The 20,566-nt window shown below is 41.2% G+C and overlaps 1 long non-coding RNA gene across 1 annotated transcript in view; it reads right to left on the minus strand.

The window, feature by feature from the left end:
• Positions 1-18,236, minus strand: part of LOC143963375 (uncharacterized) — an 82,536-nt gene extending 64,300 nt beyond the window's left edge. The window contains exons 1-2 of the long non-coding RNA XR_013270952.1: positions 18,022-18,236; positions 12,162-12,344 (exon numbers count right to left, since the gene is read on the minus strand). This is a non-coding gene — a long non-coding RNA (uncharacterized LOC143963375). The remainder of the gene's footprint in view (positions 1-12,161; positions 12,345-18,021) is intronic.
• Between the last annotated feature and the right edge of the window lie 2,330 nt (positions 18,237-20,566).

Raw genomic sequence — 20,566 nt, forward strand, 5'->3', positions numbered from 1 at the left:
GCATACACACGGTCACACAAATGTTGTTGGGAATGCCAAACATCAAGAACGCGGTGAGGTACAACACGTACGATGAGCCGAGGAAAATGAAGTTCAATAGCCAGTGTGGCTCGTCTGCTTGATTACGAGCATGCGTAGAATTTTGTGCGTCGGAATTGTGTACACATGATTGGAATTTACGACAACCGGTTTTGTTGTGGGAAAATTTGAGAACCAGCTCGAAAAATTTTGTTTGTCGGAAATTCTGCCAAAAAATGTCCGATGGAGCCTCCACGCTGTCGGAAATTTCCGACAACAAGCTCACATCGAACATTTGTTGTCAGAAATTCCGACCGTGTGTACGCGGCATTAGTGTTCCTGCCCAGTATCTTCCTCTATTTTCTCCATAATATAAAAGAAATAAAGAATCCAACAGTTTCCAAGGAAAGCAAAATCCTTTCTTTTATTAAGAGATGTACTGCAGAGAGAGAGAGAGAGAGAGATATTATTTTTCCCTGTACAAATCATTAGTAAGACTTCATCTGGAATATGCAGTTCAGATTTGGGCACCAGTTCACAAAAAGGATATCAGGGAACTGGAGAAAGTGCAGAGAAGAGCAACCAAACTGATAGGAGGCATGGAGGAGTTCATCTATGAAGAAAGATTAGAGGAACTGAATTTATTCTCTCTTGAGAAGAGGTGATTGGAGGGATATGTATAAATGCATAGGTGGCCCATATAGTGAACATAGGCATTGATTTACTAAAAGGGTAGAGTGTAAAATTGGGTGCCGCTGTAGCTAATCAGGTTTCAGCCCTCATTTATACTGAACGCAGGTTTGAAATTCAGCTGAACTCACACAATTTCAAACCTGCATTTCAGTGCGAGTGTCTTGAAAGACATCTGTGCGGGTTCATGCACAGATGTCTATTGAAATTGCCCCTGAAATCACCAAAAGTTGTGCAGGAACTACTTTTGGAAATCGGTGCGGTGTCACAAAGTCAAAGTCACACCGATTGGGACAGTGCTGGCAATAGGCTGTGATTTGGCATGCAATTTGACATGTCAAAACGCGCCGATGTGAACGTGAGCTTATTCTCAAAGCTTAATTGAACAAGCTGAAGTTAGAAGCTGATTTGCCACCACGCACATTTTCACCATATTCTGAGTGCTCCAATTTTAGTAAATCTCCCCCATAGTGTAGATTAATAAAGTGTTATTCACTTTTCGGTCATTAGCGTGGACAAAAGGACACTCTTTACATCTAGAGGAAAAAAGATTTATACTCCAAAAGAGTCTTTACAGTAGGATCTGTGAAATTGTGAAATAGACTCCCTCAAAAACTAGTCCTGGCCAACTTTGTAGATTGTTTTAAAAAAGAGCTGGATGCATTTCTAAGTGCGAAAAATAAAACTGGATATTAACATTTATAGGTAATAACAAAGATTGTTAATCCAGGGAATAGCCAATTGTCTTCTGAGGCATCACAAAGGAATTTACCTTTATCCTGCTGGAGCAAATTGGGTTTTATAGGGGTCTTATGTAGCTAACAAGGAGATGTCTGCTTTGACAAATGGCACTTTTCTCCATCTCTAAGCATTTGCCTGAAAAAAAGCATTTCAGGAGGACTGCAGGGGGGCTTGCCAGCTAAAATGTTCAATGTAATTGGACTCAGAGACAGAGAAAAGTACTGTTTATCAAAGCAGCATTGTTCTTGCTATCTGTATTCTTGGATGGCTGTGAATGGAGGAAGAGTGCTCTTACTGACCTCACAGCTAGTCTAAAGCTGGGTACACTACACACTATGAGAAAATAGGAAGAAAGTTTCCATACACGGCACGATTGTACGATTTTCGTATCGTGTGTACATTTTCGACATCTGATTCAGATTTAGCAAACCAAAATTTCTGAAAGGACAAACTCCAAAATTATTCTTGTACATGAACAGAATGAACAATTTACGTTTAATGTGTACTGTTTTCGTACGAGAAAATTCGGATTCGAAAGACTGGCCGTGATCAGAGACAGTAAACAACAACAAAAAAAAGCCTTTGTCGTACGAGAATTTTTGAACGTTATTTCCCATCATCGGTTCTGACTTGCACTGAAGGAATAAGTAAAACCAGACAATAAATATCAAGGTGGTAGTTATGGCGCTCTCCTATGACAATGCAAAAATCGCATACTATTTATGAGTTAAAAATTATTCCAGCCTTCTTAAGGTGCTAATATTGCATATGTTCTTATGTGTCTTATGTGTCTCGTGAGATCTCGGCTGTAATAACCGAAATCACGCGAGATGTCGGCTGTATTAGCCGAAATCTCGCGAGATGTCGGGTGCATTAGCCGCAATGTCTCCTGGGATTACTTGAACGAGATCCCAGGAGACAGTGCGGGCTTCAGCAGGAAATGATGCTGATCCCCGCAAGAGACCGCCCATCGCCGCAGGGGATGAAAATAAACTACTACGGATTACAAAAGGTAGGTAAATCAAAAAAAAAAAACAGGTGGCATTATCAAATATATGAACTAGAGGCAACAGAATGGGCAAATGTTTTATTATGAGTGCAGAACCGCTTTAAGAAGGCTGGAATAATTTTTAACTCATAAATAGTATGCGATTTTTGCATTGTCATAGGAGAGCGCCATAACTACCACCTTGATATTTATAGTTCTTTCCAACCCATTAGGCTGGGATTTTTTGGTAGTGGCAGCCTCCCCCCCCCCCCCCCCCCTTACATGTGATTTAACAAATTTTTGGCCTTTTTATCATAATATCTTTTGTCTCCATAGTGCAAACCCTACCTCTCTTTTATAAAACCAGACAATAGTTCCCCGATTTTCTCATAGTGTGTACCCAGCTTTAGACAGCATATAGGAAGAATGGAAACATACTTTTTCCCCTGGGGATCAGAACACATTAGCTTTCTTTAACTTTCCAGAATCAAAAAAAAAAAAAGAAGATATTTTAGTGATGGGTTTGGGTGCCTTTTAATTATAGTTGACCAGATTGTTTTCCTAACAATTATTATATTAAAGTTCTGACTTCTGATATCATTATCAGCATTATTATTAGTACACATAAAAGTTGTAATAGTGGAAGCAGTTTCAAGGGCCCTAAGATAACATTGTGGTGTGTTAGCATACTCACGTTATGCTGCACGTTAATGTTCATATTCCCCAAATGATTTCATTTTTTGGAGGATGTTCACAGCTGCATACATGTATACATACAGTACAGCTAGACCTAAAGAAAAGATATGACAGAGCCTGCTAGCATCCAGTAGCTGCAATATGGGTCACCAGAATGGCGAAAACCTGCTACGCATTACCTGCACAGAAAACAGGCTTCAGAATAAATGTTGTCTGCATTGTTAAAACATTCATTTCTTGCTCTTTGAAATAATATATAATAATATAAAATAAAATGTATATTATAAATAGGATAAGTTTTTTGTGAATAAGAAAGTATGTGATTGTTTGGCAATGGCAAAACATGCCAGCACACTGAGTATCAGCATGGTCACGTATAGTCTCCACAAGAAGAGCATGTAACAGGGTGACAATACAGGAGAGCAATTAGGAGACAGGGGAAAAGAATATCTGAACAAAGATCATCATGGCAGGATCACCAGGTTTATTAAAGAAAGCTGAAGTTTAAAATATATATATATATATATATATATATTTTCCAAAGTTTTCTACTTCCTTGTATGGGGCTCAATAAGCAGGACACACCTTGGTATCCTAGCGCATTGCAATAACACACGCCAGGGTTGCCAATCATCTGTAAGTTCACAGACAGTTTGTAAACATCAGTGGCTTTTACATCTGTCTCTGAATGTCTGCTAGGGGCATAAAGGGTGTGAAAAAACACTGCACAAAGCCACACACAGTGCAGCCAGAGGTGGGTGCCAGGGGATTTAGATGGGTCCATCCTTGAACTGCAGATGATAATGATTCTTTCTTTTCCTGCCGTGGGCCACTGAAGTTAGTGCCACGTGCCGCAACTGCAAGCTCTAGTAGTTGGTTGCTAGGACAGCCTGGTGTGTTAGCTAACCAGCCATGTGCTGACCCCGCCCCCAACATTCAGAGGTGGAGGACAGAACTTCCCCCTCCAGAGTCTGGACCTGCTGCAAGCGCCCCGTCTCCCAGCTTCACATGACAGAATGGAGTAGCTCAGTAAACTCTGATGCAACATGCAAGAAGGTAAGGGACCTCTGGAGAGGGAGACCCTAATATAATGTTAAAGGAAGGGAAGCTCTGGGGACCTTGATATAAGAAGGGGGGGTTTACTCTGGGGACCGTGATGTGAGGAGGGGTGTTCTGAGGACCCTGATGTAAGGAGGGGGGACTCTAGGGACCCTGATTTATGGGGATGACACTTTTGAGAACCCAATGTAATGGAGTGGCTCTTGGCACCCTGATGTAAGGTCATGGCACGCGGGGGACACTGACATAAGGTAGTGGCACTCTGGTGGCACAGATGTAAGGTGGGGGCACTCTGGGGACACTGAGGTAAGGTGATGGCACTCTAGGTGCACTGATGTAAGGCGAAGGCACTGATGTAAAGTGGTGGCACTCTACAGGCACTGATGTAAGGTGGTGGCATTTTGGGGACACTGATGTAAAGTGGTGGCACTCTAGAGACACCAATGTTAGAGAGGAATGTGGCGCTCATCCTGACTGCAGAACTCCATATGTTGTTTTGTTTGTTATTTACTGCTTATTGTCTCAATAATTTCTGGTTTTAATTAAGTTTTTCTTTAAGGTGTGCTCAGTAAGACAAAAATATCCTCTTTGTGTGCATAAAAACATATTTGATGGAAACGTTTTATAAAAGAAAAATGATTCTTTGTCCTGAGGTTTATTTGTGTCTGTGAGCCTGTCAGTTTTGGCAAAGTAATTAGTATTTGTGGTTACAAGGATTGTCGTATATCGGTACATTGTATACAGCAGGGCAAAATTCTGTTCAATCCTCCTTTAAGACCCTCCCAGTGGCCATGCCCATTTCCCCCCGTGGGCACACTGTGCACATTGCAGAACCTTTCCCTTCTATCCCAGTGTACCTTAGTCTTGCTCATATATTGCCATGCTGTTTTGACTTTTTAATTTTAAGGCCTGGTACATTGCTTGTTATGAGCATTGTTAATGTTTACATATTGTTTGTACTGTTTTAAAAAGCTAGGAACATGTTTCAATTTACACCCATATTTAGGGTGTAGCATGTAAAATGTTGATAAAGCACCCTGAACCTCACCTCCTGAGCCTCCCTTGTGACAACTGGCGGGGGTTCTTTTCCTCTGCAGCCACTGTCACATTTAAAATTAGTGTGGCTCGTTTTAACATCCTGTAAGATGTTCTATCCAAAGTTATCTGATAGACTTACCCAACTGTATATACTACATAGATCCTATATGACCCCTATCCGCTTAACCAGTAATAAACCTCACTATGACTCTTCTTTCCCCAGATGTGGAAAACCCAGTGGTTCCTTCTACAACCTACTGTTGACTTGCCCCACCATTCAGGGATATTGGAAGCAGATGGTCTGATTTCTACATGATGAAATGGGCTCCTGCTGACTCTATGCCCTAAACATTGCTTGTTGGGGCTACTCCCTGATCAGGATATTAATAGACTTCACATTTTCTTACAGGAAACATTATTTATGGCTAGATTGTTGATAGTAGAGTGTGGCTTCAGACCTCCACACCAACGCTTCAGGAATCGGTGGTGGCTGTCAGTCAGTCCTTACCCTATAAAAAGGTAATTTACATACACAGAAAATGCCCGACAAAATACCATAAAATATGGGATCATTGGCTAGACTTGGCATCTACCTCCACAGAAAAAGAACTGGTAACCAAATGAGTATTATCAGTTTGCACAAAGTTATCTTTACCTATGTTTATACGCCCTTTTGGATTATTGTGAGCAGAAACTTTTCTTGAATATATCCTATATACCTGGCTATGCATATAACAACATATTTGCACGATCATTTTTAGAACGTTACTGTATGATAATCGTCTTTCTTCATGTTAAGATATCTGTAAACCTCTGTTTATGACAATCGTTCTCTATAATATTTTTCACTGGAGTTTAATGTATTGCTTCCACCCTCTGTATACCTCTTTTATATCTAATGAAGAGTTTGTTGGATTTAAAATGAGTGTGGCTCTGTGGGGCTCCATCCATACAGCCACGTCATTCATTCATTCACAGATCTGTGAATGAATAAACTACAAGTCCCGTATGCCACTGTGGCAGACAGCCTGTCGTTTTCAGTGAACTAAGGGTGCGCTGATCAGCAAGTGCGCTGTCCATTGACAGTTCGTCCAGCTTTCTACCTGAAAGCCCTTATGGAGATACAGGCAGAAAGCAGGGAGAAATATCTGCAGGAGCCTGACATTGCACCTGTGATCCTGTGGGGAATAAAAGTAATGCACTTTTTATTTTTCCTGCAAAAATATGTGCATTTATTATATTTTCCTTAAAATGAAATGTAGGCTTTAAATATCAATTGCTTTTGTTTATAATATGATGTTTTGTCTGTAAAAAGTCATTAGGAGTTGGCAACCCTGGCACATGTTTTTCATGCATTAATGTGCATAGTTTTAGGAAGGCCCATTTAAATGGATAGGTTGGCAATACACCAAATTGTCTAAAAAAATATGGACGTGCTTCATTTTTGGCAATGCATTGCATCATAATGCAGGGTTATAAATTACTTTGAGTTGTGGTACACTGCAATGCATGTGCATTAGAACTACACTGCCTTGGTGCATTAGGGTGCCACAAAAATAAATGGCACCACAACACACTGGTTCACACAACATGCACTGTGGAAACTGCAATGCATAGCAGTGCAATAGTGTGTTTTAGAGCTGCAACTAACGATTAATTTGTCTGTCAACTAATCTATTGATTATTTTTTCGATTAGTCAACGACTATCCGATTATTATTTTTTATTTTTTAATGAATCTAGTGGTTTTTTTTTGATTAGCTAATCCTTTGGATAACCTTGAGAGTATTGTATTGCAGAGTATTGTATTGCAGAGTATTGTATTGGCGGGCAGTGTATTGGCGGGCAGTGTATTGTACTGCATTGGCGGGCAGAGTATTGCATTGGCTGGCAGAGTATTGTATTGCAGAGTATTGCATTGGCTGGCAGAGTATAGTATTGCAGAGTATAGTATTGCAGAGTATAGGCGGGCAGAGCATTGGCTGGCAGAGTATTGCATTGGCTGGCAGAGTGTTGCATTGGCTGGCAGAGTATTGTATTGCAGAGTATTGCATTGGCTGGCAGAGTATAGTATTGCAGAGTATTGCATTGGCTGGCAGAGTATAGTATTGCAGAGTATTGGCAGGCAGAGTATTGTATTGGCGGGCAGAGTATTGGCGGGCAGAGTATTGCATTGGCTGGCAGAGTATTGGCTGGCAGAGTATTGCATTGGCTGGCAGAGTATTGGCTGGCAGATTATTGCATTGGCTGGCAGAGTATTGCCAGGCAGAGTATTGCATTGGCGGGCAGAGTATTGCATTGGCGGGCAGAGTATTGCATTGGCTGGCAGAGTATTGCATTGGCTGGCAGAGTATCGGGCTGGCAGAGTATTGGCAGGGTATGGAGGGATGGCTGCATCCATCCGACCTCTCCCCTCCACTGCACAGATCAGTACAGAGAGGGGAGAGAAAAACTGGCGTCATGTCATGACGCCGGTTTGTTTACAAGTGATCGGTCCATCGGAGCGATCACATTGTAAACGCCTGGGTGTAGAAACATGGCCACCGCTTCGGAGCTAGGCCGAAGCCGCGACCTCTCCTAAGGCCGAGACCGCGGAGCGCTCCGCGGATCGGGGCATGTGCGCACAGATCGGTGACGATCCGTTGCACCCCTAGGGACGGCGGCACTGAGGGGGAGAAGAGAGGGGGGCGGCGGCACGGAGGGGGAGAAGAGAGGGGGACGGCGGCACGGAGGGCAGTGGTAGATACTAAGCACTGCCCCCACTGTGGCGCATCGACGCCCTGCGCGCACGTATTTTCTTAGTCGACGTAGTCGATTACGTCGACGCATCGTGGCAGCTCTAGTGTGTTTTAGCCTAAAGTAAATAAGAACAAGAATAAATCACTATGCGCATAGTGTGTGTGACACAATGCAGTCTGAGAGTCAATGATTAAATAAACCTATGTTCCCTTCGACCACCTTATTATGTGTATAAATCCAGTCAAAACTTTTTATTTCATTTTGGCTAAAGTGTGAAAAGGTTAGGACCTCTGCCAAGTTTTTGCTGCCAAATGTGTCCCCATAAGGATGATGCCCCTCAATATTTATTAGGACAGGAAGTAATGGAACATTTCTCCAAAGGGGACACACAAATCACATTTTAGTAGAGTAGGGAATAACAGTTTGCTTCTTTCCATGCTCTCCTCCTATAGTGACAACTATACCCCCCAATTTATTGTATGGGTGCAACAGAGACCAGAAGTGTGGGAATTACTTCATCACATTTGTCTTAATCAAAGACAAAAGAAAAAAAACTAGACAAAACTTTATTTCTTCCATTCTAAACAAAACAAAAATGTTGGCTAGAGTTAGGCTCTAATACAACAAATGTTATCATGTATGTAAATGGGTGGCAGAAGTAAACAGGGGTTCACTTAACCAGTAATAACTATAATCCCTTTATTAAATTACCCCCAAGGGCTTGTTCTACATATTTTTTTTATTACTAAAGATAAAAAGACACATGATGAAAAAAAATTTGATAGTATTGCAAATATCTTGGTTTAACAAACTATGGTTGCTTTAATAAATCAGCCCTATGACCTGTATTGGAAGCAGCTCATATATAAATAAGACTCAAGTCACAATGTAATCATCAGTTAGATTCCTAATAAATGTTTAATTTTACTTCTTAATTTAGTAACTGGATGCTGAACATGTTGGTTAGATATACTGGACACACATCTACATATTTAATTTATAATTTATATTTCAGCTGTCGCAAGTGGTATTATCTTATCATTAGGTTGCATTATACTCAAACTCAGATTTATAGGTAGGCCAAATAGACAGGAGCTTAGGGAAGCAAAATTACAAGGGGCAGCAAGCTGGTGCCTTGTTCTTTCTTGTGCACGCCTGCAGGGATGCATGAATAAAAAAAAAAATATATATATATATATATATATATATATATATATATATATATATATATATATATATATATATATATATATATATATATACATTTATTTATTGATTATGTTAAAAATAGACATTATTACAGTGTAAGAAATTCAAAAATGAGCATACTTCTGTAAGCATTTTGCTGATCACATAGGCAAGTTTTTTTTCTGGAACAAAAGTTCCTGCATAAATGATTAGTAAATTGCTTGCCTTTTAAATGAGTGAAATTATAGTTTTATATACTCCTGCTTTCTTTTCAGTACCAGAATGCACTGTTTGCATCTATGTATACGCATTTACATGTGTTTACATAGTTTACACTTGTAAGCATGGAAAATGCATGCCCTGAGATTCAAATCTTTCAGTTTTGGGTTAGGGATCTAAATTGACGTGCCCGTGTGCATGTCCCTACCGAAAACAATTCAGATCCATAAACAAAAAATGCTTTGAAACAAGGCCTGGCATATTACTGAAATCTCCCTCTGATTATTTATTAACTTCCCTGGTGGTATATATATATATATATATATATATATATATATATATATATAGATAGATAGATAGATAGAATGAAAAATAAAATAAATAACTATAAATAATTATAACAAAAAATTATTCAATAATGTCATCAAATCAAAAACACTGATATGTGCTGAGTTGCAGAATTGTCGCTGTCACTTTTAGTGTTTGATGAAGAATTTCCCCACAAATTAATATCGCTCAATTCTGCGAATGATTCTAATTTATTATCGCTGTTTTCTAGCTGGTCTATAACCACTTTTGATGTAAATGGACATTTTTTGGTTGCTATGGACAATCTCCAGTTTCCTGGCATAAAGAATAGTATTTATAATATAAGAGTGCATGCAGGACACTGGGCAGACCACTAGGGACAAAGGGGATGTGTAATTATTTGATACAGTATATACTGTGTTTTTTACTTATGTGTGTAAATATGAAGCAGGCAGCAGGTACCTTCCGCAGAACTTTCAACAGAATAATTTCCAATATTGTTTTACTAAATTTACTAAAACTGGTGCACACAGAATCTGGTACATCTGTGCATAGTAACCAATCAGCTTCTAACTTAAGGTTGTTCAATTACACTTTGACAATACAACCTTAGTTGCTGACTTATTACTATGCACAGCTGTGCCAGATTCTGTGGGCACCAGTTTTAGTAAATCTCTCCCTATATGTCCACTAAAGCATCCTTTAAAGTGATTGTAAATGATCTTTGTTTTGTTTTGTTTTTTTTCGTTTTTTTAAATAACAAACATATCATACTTACCTCCACTGTGCAGCTCGTTTTGCACAGAGTGGCCCCAAACATCCTCTTGTGGTGTCCTCTGTTGGCTCTCGCGGCTCCTCCCCGCATCAGTTAACCCCCTAAGAGAAGCGATCTCACGAGGGGGTTACCTTGCGGGCGTGCTCCCGAGTCCAGCATTTGCATCCACAGACAGGAATGTTAGACTTGGCCCCGCCCCCAGGCGTCCGCGTCAATGGATTTGATTGACAGCAGGCAGCCAATGGCTGCGCTGCTATCAATCTATCCAATCAAGAGCTGGGACCCCGTGGAGAGAGGGACATCACGTCCCTGCCAAAGAGATGACAGGCTCAGGTAAGTAAAATGGGGGCTGGTGACTGCCAGGTGTTTTTTCACCTTAATGCATAGGATGCATAAGGTGAATAAACATGAGGATTTACAACCCCTTTAAGCAGATGTATAAAAATGACTTTTTCTATTGCTTATGGGTGTATTAATATTGTTCACTACATTCCCATTCATCCCAAGCTGGCCTGCAAAAATGACAGTGACAGAGGCAACGACAAACCATAACACCACCAGGGTGCATACAAATGGTTGAAACCTCCTTTTCAAAAATAAAATCTGTTGCTCCATCTACTCAATCACCCCTGGCAATATATATAAATAACATATCATAAAATAAAAATGGTGCTGAAATACAGAATATTATCAATTTGACTGTTATTTATATACAGTTATCAGAGCATTTTTTTCATGATAGTGGTCCTTTAATACTCTATGAAATATTACTCATCAGACAAATTGAAACCTGTACATAATGCTTACATCCAGCCATAAAATATCCATATCATAAAGTGACTTGCGTTGTCTCCTAATGATAGCAGGGGGACTCGGAAATAAACGTCCACCTTCTAATAGATTAATATTTTGTATAATAAAACTTGGGATACATCATTCATGCTCTTGTGTGCTAATAGCTGGATCTCCTTTGATTCACTCAATTACAAGCAAATTGACAGCAGACATTTATACTAGCATTTATACTAGCAAGCTTAAAACCCCTCTAATGGAGTGCTTAATGACTAATTGATCAGATCCCTGAGTGGCCTAGAGGTATGCATGCAATTAGTTTTGGTTTGGTGGAAATTGAGTGCATATAAAGTAAGTCCTTATGGCTCTGATTGATGATCTATAACAATTTTATTTATCTGGTTGGACTTGGAATTCTAGCAGCAATAATTTAGTATAACTGTAGTTATCTATTTTTCCATCCTATTTTATGAATAGAAATCCATGATAATGTATGTTCCCTGGTATAACTTGTTTTTAAGAACAGTCAGCAAATTGCATTATCATAGAAAGTTTTAAGAGCAACATTTAAAAAAATATGTCCTTGCTTTGTGAAATGTTATATGCAGGTGAGTTTTGTTGTATAAATAAATAATATGAGTTCAAACAATAAAATAAGAAAATACAAAGGAATTTTTAAGTTATATCTGTCATTGGGATCAATCAAGCTTCTGTGTTTTGTTAAAAAAAAAAGAAAGAAAGAGAGGCAGAGAGCATTATGCAGGTACAGTAACCCATAATATAAGCTATGTACTATACTCTGTCATTGTGCTGATGACAGGTTACATGTGATTGGTCGCTGCTGCATGTAATTGCTGTTCTGTACTGTCTAATTAATTCGTTATATAGAGGTATTATTGCGAATACATACCTTGGAAAACATTTTTCTTCCTCCAGAAGCTGAAAACATTATGGCATGCCACATTCAAAATAATAAATAGGATTCCCTATGGGCTAAAGTTTCAGTACTTTCTTATTGCAATGTATATCCCAAATAGAAGCTGATCAGCCTAATGATTGGGATTGGATTTCAGCTGGAAAGGAGTGCAGTCACCTGAAGAGGAAGAACCAAATGAAAATATCATCTAAGTCCTGAGATTGCTACATTAACACATTTGTATCTTCCCATGTCAAGTAGTCAGTCTCCAGTACAAATGAGTTATATGAAAATAATCATAATACAAAGAGCAAGCATATGTGTTGTGTACTATTAAGATCCTTGAGGGGCACCCTGGATTCATAAATTCAGAAAACACACACAACAATCACAGACCTTACATATAAATTTGGCATGTGCACAACATAATCTAAAAAGACAGAAGAAAGAGAGAGAGAGAGATGAGGACCAGAGAGAGAGATAGATGATGACCAGAGAGAGAGATGAGGACCAGAGAGAGAGAGAGATGAGGACCAGAGAGAGAGAGAGATGAGGACCAGAGAGAGAGAGAGAGATGAGGACCAGAGAGAGAGAGAGAGAGAGATGAGGACCAGAGAGAGAGAGAGATGAGGACCAGAGAGAGAGAGAGAGATGAGGACCAGAGAGAGAGAGAGATGAGGACCAGAGAGAGAGAGATGAGGACCAGAGAGAGAGAGACAGAGAGAGAGATGAGAACCAGAGAGAGAGAGATGAGGACCAGAGAGAGAGAGAGATGAGGACCAGAGAGAGATGAGGACCAGAGAGAGAGAGAGGGAGAGAGATATGAGGACCAGAGCGAGAAAGAGATGAGGCCCAGAGAGAGACAGAGAGAGATGATGAGGACCAGAGAGAGAGAGAGATGAGGACAAGATAGAGAGATGAGGACCAGAGAGAGAGAGATGAGGACCAGAGAGAGAGAGATGAGAACCAGAGAGAGAGAAAGATGAGGACCAGAGAGAGGGAGGGAGATATGAGGACCAAAGAGATAGAAAGAGATGAGGACCAGAGACAGACAGAGAGAGAAAGAGAGAGGAGGACCAGAGAGAGAGAGAAAGAGGTGAGGACCAGAGAGAGAGAGAGAGATGAGGACCACCAGAGAGAGATTAGGACCAGAGAGGGAGAGTGATGAGGACCAGAGAGAGAGAGATGAGGACCAGAGAGAGAGAGAGGTGAGGACCAGAGAGAGAGATGAGGACCAGAGAGAGACAGAGAGATGAGGACTAGAGAGTGAGATGAGGGCCAGAGAGAGAGTGCGAGAGAGATGAGAACCAGAGAGAGAGAGAGATGAGGACCAGAGAGAGATGAGAACTAGAGAGAGAGAGATGAGGACCAGAGAGAGAGAGATGAGGACCAGAGAGAGAGATAAGGACCAGAGAGAGAGAGAGAGAGAGAGATGAGGACCAGAGAGAGAGAGAGAGAGAGATGAGGACCAGAGAGAGAGTTGAGAACCAGAGAGAGAGATGAGGACCAGAGAGAGAGAGAGAGAGAGAGAGAGAGAGAGAGAGAGATGAGGACCAGAGAGAGAAATGAGGGCCAGAGAGAGAAATGAGGGCCAGAGAGAGAGAGATGAGGACTAGAGAGAGAGAGAGAGAGATGAGGACCAGAGAGAGAGATGAGGACCAGAGAGAGAGAGAGAGAGAGAGATGAGGACCAGAGAGAGAGAGAGAGAGATGAGAACCAGAGAGAGAGAGATGAGGACAGAGAGAGAGATGAGGACCAGAGAGAGAGAGAGATGAGGACCAGAGAGAGATGAGGAGATGAGGACCAGAGAGAGAGAGAGAGATGAGAACCAGAGAGAGAGATGAGGACCAGAGAGATGAGGACCAGAGAGATGAGGACCAGAGAGAGAGAGAGCGATGAGGACCAGAGAGAGATGAGGACCAGAGAGAGAGGTGAGGACCAGAGAGAGAGATGAGGACCAGAGAGAGAGAGAGAGAGATGAGGACCAGAGAGAGAGATGAGGACTAGAGAGAGAGATGAGGGCCAGAGAGAGAGAGAGAAAGCGAGAGAGATGAGGACCAGAGAGAGAGAGAGAGATGAAGACCAGAGAGAGAGAGAGAGATGAGGACCAGAGAGAGAGATGAGGACCAGAGAGAGATAGAGACATGAGGACCAGAGAGAGGTGAGGACCAGAGAGAGAGGGAGAGAGATATGAGGACCAGAGAGAGAAAGAGATGAGGACCAGACAGAGACAGAGAGAGAGATGAGGACCAGAGAGAGACAGAGAGATGAGGACCAGAGAGAGATGAGGACTAGAGAGAGAGATGCGGACCAGAGAGAGAGAGAGAGATGAGGACCAAAGAGAGAGATGAGGACCAGAGAGAGACAGAGAGATGAGGACCAGAGAGAGATGAGGACTAGAGAGAGAGAAAGAGAGAGAGACATGCGGACCAGAGAGAGAGAGAGATCAGGACCAAAGAGAGAGATGAGGACCAGAGAGAGAGAGGGGTGAGGACCAGAGAGAGAGAGTGATGAGGACCAGAGAGAGAGATGAGGACCAGAGAGAGAGATGAGGACCAGAGAGAGAGAGAGCGATGAGGACCAGAGAGAGAGAGATGAGGAGATGAGGACCAGAGAGAGAGAGATGAGGACCAGAGAGAGAGAGAGAACTAGAGAGAGAGAGTTGGGGGAGAGAGAAAGTGAGAGAAGGGGATAAAGAGAGAAAGAACTAGAAAGAAAGAGACAGAGAGAATGAGAGAAAAAAAGAAAACTAGAGAGAGGGGGCGAGAGAACTAGAGAGAGAGAGAGAGAGAGAGAGAACTGGAGACAGAGAGGAAGAGAGAGAGAACCAGAGGGTGAGAACCAGAGAGGGGGTGAAAGAGAGAGAGAGAGAGAGAGAATGAGAAGGGGGAGAGAGAGGGAGAGAGAGAGAGAACTAGTGGAGAGAGAAAGCAAAATAAGTAAAGAAAGTGAGAAAAGAGAGAGAGAGAGAGAGAGGGTGGTAGATACCTTTAGGAGATGCAGTTTTATGTACCTTTCTATACAAATATTATATTGAATAAATATATAAATAAATAAAAAGAATAGAACCTATATTCAGAAAATGTATTGTGGCTGTGGCTAGAGAGAGGGGGGAGAGAGTTAGAGAACAGGAGAGAGAGGAGGGGGGACTAGAGAGACAGAAAGAGAGAGAGGGGAGAGAGAGAGAACAAGAGAGAGTGAGAACTAGAGAGGGGGAGAGAGAGGAAGAGAGATGACAAGAGACAGAGAGAACAATAGAAAATGAGAGAGAGCTAGGGAGAGAAAGCGAGAGAGAAGCATGAGACTGAGAGAACTAGAAAGAAAGAGAGAGGAAGAGGGGACAAGAGCGAGATAGAAATAGAGAATGAGAACTGGAGAGAGAGAGAGAACTGGGGGGGAGAGAGAGAGAACTGGGGGGAGAGAGAGAGAGGCCTGGGGGGATAGAGAACTGGGGGAGAGAGAGAGAGAACTGGGGGGAGAGAACTGGGGGGAGAGAGAGAACTGGGGGGGGAGACAGATAACTAGGGGGAGAGAGAACTGGGGGGAGGGAGAGAGAGAAAACTAAGGGGGGAGAGAGAGAGAACTGGGGGGAGAGATAACTGGCAGAGAGCGAGAACTGGGGGGGAGAGAGAGAACTGGGGGAGAGAGAGAGAACTAGCGGGAGAGAGAGAGAACTAGGGGGAGAGAGAGAGAACTGGGGAGAGAGAGAGAACTGGGGGGAGAGAGAGAGAACTGTTGGGAGAGAGATAGAACTAGGGAGAGAGAGATAACTAGGGGGGAGAGAGAACCGGGGGAGAGAAAGAGAGAACTGGAGGAGATAGAGAGAACTGGGAGAGAGAGAACTGGGGGAGAGAGAGAGAGACCTGGGGAGAGAGAGAGAACTGGGGAGAGAGAGAGATCTGGGGAGAGAGAGGGAGAACTGGGGGGAGAGAGAACTGGGGAGAGAGAGAACTGGGGGGGAGAGAGAACTGGGGAGAGAGAGCTGGGAGGGAGAGAGAGAGAACTGGGGATAGAGAGAGAACTGGGGAGAGAGAGAGAATTGGGGGGGGGGGGAGAACTAGGGGGAGAGAGAGAGAATTGAGGGGGGAGAGAACTAGGGGGAGAGAGAGAACTATAGGGGAGAGAGAGAAAACTGGGGGAGAGAGAGAGAACTGGGGGAGAGAGGGAGAGCTGGGGGGAGAGAGAGAACTGGGGAGCGGGAGAACTGTGGAGAGAGAGAACTGGTGAGAGAGAGAGAACTGGGGGGGAGAGAGAGAGAGAACTGGGGGGAGAGAAAGAGAACTGGGGAGATAGAGGGAACTGGTGAGAGAGAGAAGGGGGAGAGAAAGAGATAGAACTAGGGGAGAGAGAGAACTGGTGAGAGAGAGAGTGAGAACTGGGGGAGAGAGAGAGAACTGGGGGAGAGAGAGAGAGACCTGGGGAGAGAGAGAGAACTGGGGAGAGAGAGAGATCTGGGGAGAGAGAGGGAGAACTGGGGGGAGAGAGAACTGGGGAGAGAGAGAACTGGGGGGGAGAGAGAACTGGGGAGAGAGAGCTGGGAGGGAGAGAGAGAGAACTGGGGATAGAGAGAGAACTGGGGAGAGAGAGAGAATTGGGGGGGGGGGAGAACTAGGGGGAGAGAGAACTAGGGGGAGAGAGAGAGAATTGAGGGGGGAGAGAACTAGGGGGAGAGAGAGAACTATAGGGGAGAGAGAGAAAACTGGGGGAGAGAGAGAGAACTGGGGGAGAGAGGGAGAGCTGGGGGGAGAGAGAGAACTGGGGAGCGGGAGAACTGGGGAGAGAGAGAACTGGTGAGAGAGAGAGAACTGGGGGGGAGAGAGAGAGAGAACTGGGGGGAGAGAAAGAGAACTGGGGAGATAGAGGGAACTGGTGAGAGAGAGAAGGGGGGAGAGAGAGAGATAGAACTAGGGGAGAGAGAGAACTGGTGAGAGAGAGAGTGAGAACTGGGGGAGAGAGAGAACTGGTGAGAGAGAGAGAACTGGTGAGAGAGAGAGAACTGGGGAGAGAGAGAACTGGTGAGAGAGAGAGTGAGAACTGGGGGGAGAGAGAGAACTGGGGGAGAGAGAGAGAACTGGTGAGAGAGAGAGAGAGAGAGAGAGAGAGAGAACTGGGGAGAGAGAGAACTGGGGAGAGAGAGAGTGAGAACTGGGGGAGAGAGAGAACTGGTGAGAGAGAGAGAACTGGTGAGAGAGAGAGAACTGGGGAGAGAGAGAACTAGGGGAGAGAGAGAACTGGTGAGAGAGAGAGTGAGAACTGGGGGGAGAGAGAGAACTGGGGGAGAGAGAGAGAACTGGTGAGAGAGAGAGAGAGAGAGAGAGAGAGAACTGGGGAGAGAGAGAACTGGGGAGAGAGAGAGAACTGGGAGGGAGAGAGAGAACAAGAGAAGCAGAACTAGGGGGAGAGAGAAAGCGAAAGAGGTAAACAGAGAGAGAGGGCGGTAGATACTTTTAGGAGATGCAGTTTTATGTACTTTTTTTATACATAGATTATATTGTATAAATATATTGTAAAAAAATAATAATAATAGAACCTATATTCAGAAAAATGATTGTGGCTGTTTATTAATCTGTAACATTTTTAATATATAAGTAACTAATCTTCAGATCATAATAATATTATTAATAATAATTGATATTATTTTTATTATTATTATTATTGTTATTATTACACTGCAGAGGAGTAACACTGGGAGAGAGGAAAGAAGAAAAAAAAACAATTAACTAAAACACAATTTTCAAAAGTATATCCATATATTATATATGTATATGTAGCATACAGAAATGGAATGACAGCGGTAAATGAGAGGAGTGTATAGATGAGCTTGTAGCAAAGAACAAATAATGAGGCTCCTTACCTGGCTGGGAAATCCCTGTAGTAGACCCTGAAATCCTTGTGGACGAGGATAGAGTCTCTATGAAGCGTGGCCTCTGTTCCCTGCTATTTTATACCGCTCTAGTCAATTAATATTGCATTAGGCTTATTTTAAATTTTCGAAACCCACAATATAATGTAATGGCATAAGGACATTTATTATTAAAGCCCATCTGATTGGAAAAAAAAAAAGGCAAATCATCGGGGTGATTAAACAGTGTAGAAGCAGGCATGCTACAAGTCGAACTCAGAGGAGATGAGAATAAGAAAATAATGAGTTGGCAGGCTGGTTTTGCTGCTCTTCTATGGTGTCTTTTGTCGGTGATGTGAGGTTTGATGTTTGACACTCATTGAAATGCTACAGTGAAATATTCAGAAGACGCTTGTGCTGTGAGCATTAATTTTTAATCTTAGCCAAGCTTCTGGGATTCATGAATAAAACGCCTGGTTTAAAACACAGATTTACAAATGAACTTTTGTCTTCCTCATCTGATGGGGAATTTGCACCTCTGCGAACTTTACAAATCGCCTTCCTTCCTAGTCATCTGCCGGCATCCTTGTCTTTCCCCAGACTACAATCCGTATAATAATATATTAACATCATACATTCCTGATAAAAGTGTGACCAACATGGCTACCTGCTGTCCCTCTGACAACCAATACAGCCCCATGGATCAAATACATTCATCTTAACCCCCATGATTTAATAAACTACTTTCAACTGCATTGATGCTGAGCGTCTGTAACCCACAGCAACCAGCAAACACTCACATCCTGAAAGATGATTTCTGATTGGTTGATATGGAATACTGTGGGCAAATGCAATTAGATATAATACTGTACATTTTTTAAAATTGTTGATGAAAGGTCCAACAAATCCTATTTATTTTTATTTATTGTCTGTGTCTCCTTTACTTCCTGTCTTAAAAAAAAACACAACAGGAAATGAGAAGAGCTCTCCCCAAAGTATAAGGGTTTTTTTTCCCCCACTGTCACCAGTGGCCCCACTGGAAGATATCCTCTCTATTCCTGTTACAGTACCAACTCAAGATGGTACTTTCCCCTTTATTCTCATTAGCAGTGAAAAAAGTCACCGGGACCAAATGAGGGGCACAGACATCAATGACAAGCATGACAGGTATATATAAATATATCTATAAATGAGAAATAGATAGATACATATATACCTGTTATATATATTTAAAAAAAATGCATACATATAAAAAGCATATGTTCGTGTGTATGTATGTATGTATATATATGTATATATATATATATATATATATATATATATATATATATATATATATATATATATATATATATACACTTATATGTTTATATAAAATTAGTTTTTATTTGTATATCTATATAAATATATATATAAACTATTTTATACATATCTATTTAAAAAACAATAAAAATATAAAAATAGATAAATTTCTCTCTCTCTCTCTCTATATATATATGTGTGTTATTTATTTTTAAATAATAAATTTTATATATATATATATATATATATATATATATATATATATATATATATATACAGGCATAACCCACTTTTAAGTACACAATGGGGTTTATTTACTACAGCTGGAAAGTGCAAAACCAGGCTCACTTCTGCATAGAAACCAATGAGCTTCCAGGTTTTATTACCAAAACTTGTATATATATATATATATATATATATATATATATATATATATATATACATACACACATATATATATATAGTTGTTATTACAGTGTTAGTTTTTCAACTCCTTATGCTTCAGTCAATGAAGTAGTCAAAGTATTTTAACATTCCAACATTAAACACCCATATACTACCAAGATTTAACATATTCATAAGTGTATCTAAAATACTTTGCATGTATGTATTGTACATAGTTGTTATTGCTGCAACTATGTCCTTGCAATCAGTTTTGTCTTCAGCTCTTTATGCATTTAATATAATCAATGAAGCAGTCCAAGTAATCAGTATTCTAACAATCCCCTTGGTTCACCACGATCAGTTTGACCTAACATATTCATATGTGTATCCAATGTATATTGCATGTGTTTATGTATATATTATATATAGTTAAAGTGCTGAAACTAAGCCCTTGCAGTTAGTTCTGTCTTTTTTTTTTTGTTATTACTTTACTATAATTAATGAAGTAGTTAAATTAATTTTAATTCTAACATTAAATCCCCATATGTTACCATGATCAAATTTAGATTTTTTATCACACACAATGGGGCTGATTTACTAAAATTTGAGAGTGCAAAATCCAATGCAGCTGTGCATGGTAGCCAATCAGCTTCTAACTTCAGCTTGTTCAATTAAACTTTGACAACAAAACCTGGAAGCTGATTGGTTTCTATGACGTGCTCCACCAGATTTTGCACTCCCTCATTATTTATAACTAAATGATAATTGTTTTGCAAAACAAACCCTGTCCACACAATGTATTCAATTTAAAAAATATGAACCTACAGTGTACTGCACAATATATACATATATAAAAATAAAAAAAATAGAG

Source organism: Lithobates pipiens, unplaced genomic scaffold (genome assembly GCF_037356315.1).
Source record: "Lithobates pipiens isolate NorthernLeopardFrog02 unplaced genomic scaffold, aLitPip1_a1.2 Scaffold_8, whole genome shotgun sequence".
NCBI classification, from domain to species: Eukaryota; Metazoa; Chordata; class Amphibia; order Anura; family Ranidae; genus Lithobates; species Lithobates pipiens.